This window comes from Sinocyclocheilus anshuiensis, unplaced genomic scaffold, assembly GCF_001515605.1.
Source record: "Sinocyclocheilus anshuiensis isolate Anshui unplaced genomic scaffold, SAMN03320099.WGS_v1.1 scaffold88, whole genome shotgun sequence".
NCBI lineage: Eukaryota > Metazoa > Chordata > Actinopteri > Cypriniformes > Cyprinidae > Sinocyclocheilus > Sinocyclocheilus anshuiensis.
The window spans coordinates 860,478-862,860 of NW_015555728.1; the positions used below are offsets into that span (position 1 = coordinate 860,478).

General features: G+C 41.0%; 1 protein-coding gene across 2 annotated transcripts in view; it reads right to left on the minus strand.

Moving 5' to 3' along the window:
• The window catches only part of LOC107672769 (AN1-type zinc finger protein 5-like), a 7,889-nt gene extending 5,877 nt beyond the window's left edge, over window positions 1–2,012 (minus strand). The window contains exon 1 of one of the 2 annotated variants that reach the window (XM_016466117.1): window positions 1,839–2,012. The gene's annotated coding sequence lies outside the window, so the exon portion shown is untranslated. Of the gene's footprint in view, window positions 1–640; window positions 870–1,838 lie in introns of those variants that run through there. The other variant, XM_016466118.1, reaches the window with a different exon arrangement.
• Window positions 2,013–2,383: the final 371 nt, after the last annotated feature.

The following is a 2,383-nucleotide window of genomic DNA, read 5'->3' on the forward strand; positions in this document are numbered from 1 at the left end:
TTAAGGAACCAATTGAAAGTTGTATTAGATTGAGACAGTTGACAACAAGCAAGTGTAGACTACTTAAAAAAACAATACTAACATACTAAATTAACATACTCTGTAAAGAAATAAAGAATTCTTACTTTTCCTAAAAGCAAAGTACATACTATTATTAGTAATAACTCTGTATTGTCATGTGACCGCAATATGGTGGCACCCATGAGGGGAACCCACTCAATGTAGAATAAAAGAGTCTTTATCTTATGTAAATGTACATCATTGTAATTACATTTCACAAAACTATGATTCATTTTTTCATGTGTAGAATTTTCAATTATCAAAAAGTTTCCTTGTGCACCTTTAAAGCTCAAGGGTTTAAACTTAAGTATCTAAGCGTGGATACACCGAAAACCCTATAATTAAAAAAAACCTTGTTTAATCTCAGCCAAAAATAAGACAAGCTCCACAGCCACCCTCATCAGGACAGAGTAATTACACTCCAGTCAACCGACTGACCGGACTAATACCGAGTTTTGCTGTATCTGAAACCACATCCAAACGGAACTGAACTCGCTTCTAATCCGTCTGTCTGTATCTCTAAATAAAGTCTACACATTAAACAGCACGACACAGACTCTCCCACCCAACCATGACTAACCAAACGAGTGGGGTGTCAAGCATGATATGCAATTTCAGGAGGCAATAGAGATGAGACATTAAGCCTACATCTCTAATCTGTCATTTTAAGCAAAAGAAGCCCAAAAGCTGTTAGGACTGTGTTCACGAGTTCAACCATGCGAGTCAAGGCACCGACACCAGCTGATAGACATCACCGATCAATAACAGCTCACGGACACTCCACCACTAGTGCTAGTCGATGCTGGCGGTTAACATAACTTCAAACCACCACTCAACCGAGAATTACAGGTCATTTAACCGTCTACATGAAGATGAAGTGGATGCGTCTCAAAACCTGGCGAGCTTACTATCTAGACAGCATTTTTGGGGCATCATAAGCGCTTGTTTATCTAGGTAGTCAGCTTACTTCTGTCGAATCTCACAGACAAATAAAGTGGGTGGATTTGAGAGAACAGAATGAACCAGAACGGCGAGTAAAAGCCAAAAATACCAAGACATAAAATATCCTGACATCCAAACGCAAACATCGCGACTACAGAGCAGCACTGGCTTTGTTTAATCTTCCTTCTTTGTCCTTTTGCTCCAGGATTTCCTCCCTAGACAGACAATCTGTCCTTTGAACAAGCCCGAAACAAAAAGCTAACTGGCTTAGCCAGCTGTTCGTCTGAGTAACTAGTATCATACAGCACGAAAACGCAAACAACTAACGTTAAACGAGATTTCCTTGAATTTATACAGACAGGCACGGTCGAACAATAAACAACCCACAGCACAATGAAGATAATCCGTTGGGTTATGTGTCTGCTTCAAAGCCATTACTGAATTTATACAATTAATTAAGAACAGAAATCGCAAATCGATTTATAATTATAATTATAAAAAGGCGAAGAGAAGTTGGCGATTGTCCGTGTCTGTGTTTTGTGACCGGGCGAGTCACTTTCTGGGGCTTGTGATGTTCATGAAGGTGCTGCTGCTGACAACTTGGAACACTTTGTTTTTTTTTAGGGACCCACCCGTCGAACAAAAAAAGCTCGATACATCGAATAACCCTGGCGTTAGATCCGAGCTAGCGGTTTAACCCGGCGTGCTACACGTCCTGAATCGGTAATCGTTAATCGCTTCCTTTTTCGGGGTCAGCCAGTCTTTCCGTGACCACATCGTCAAACCTTTTGCGATTATCGCCTAAATAAAATTCAAACAAACGTTGTAGCGCTTACCTTGAAGGCTTTTAAACTCTAATCGGTCGGGTTAAGGAACGGGAACTCTTCGAAAAGGAGTTTGTCTTCCTCCCGAGGCTTTGTCGGTGATGTAAATAAGTAAATTCCTCTCCCGTCCTCTCCCAAGCTCTCTCTTCTTTCACTCTGTTTGTTTCCTTCTTTAGTAAAGGGGAGTGACTGATAGCGTCATCGCAGACAGCCAGGAGTTCATTGGTCATTCGACGCTCGTGGGCGGGGCGTGGTAGTCAAAGAGGGGCACAATCCACTTTTTAAGGTTTGCCACCTACACTGATGACGAAGTCATACCATCCTGATGAAAGTCTCCGAAGCCTGAAGACACCAACAAAGTCAACAGGCTCATGAAATGGAGTCTTGAAGATTTAGTAGCTATTTATTCTGTTATACCTGTGGTATTTTAATGTTTATTAGGTACTTTCAACATTTACAAGTCACCAATTTGTGTTATCTGTCTCACTCTGTTGTATCACAGCTCTTTTTGTTATTGGCACTACAACTTTTGGCATGTGTTGACACCCTATGGTTGA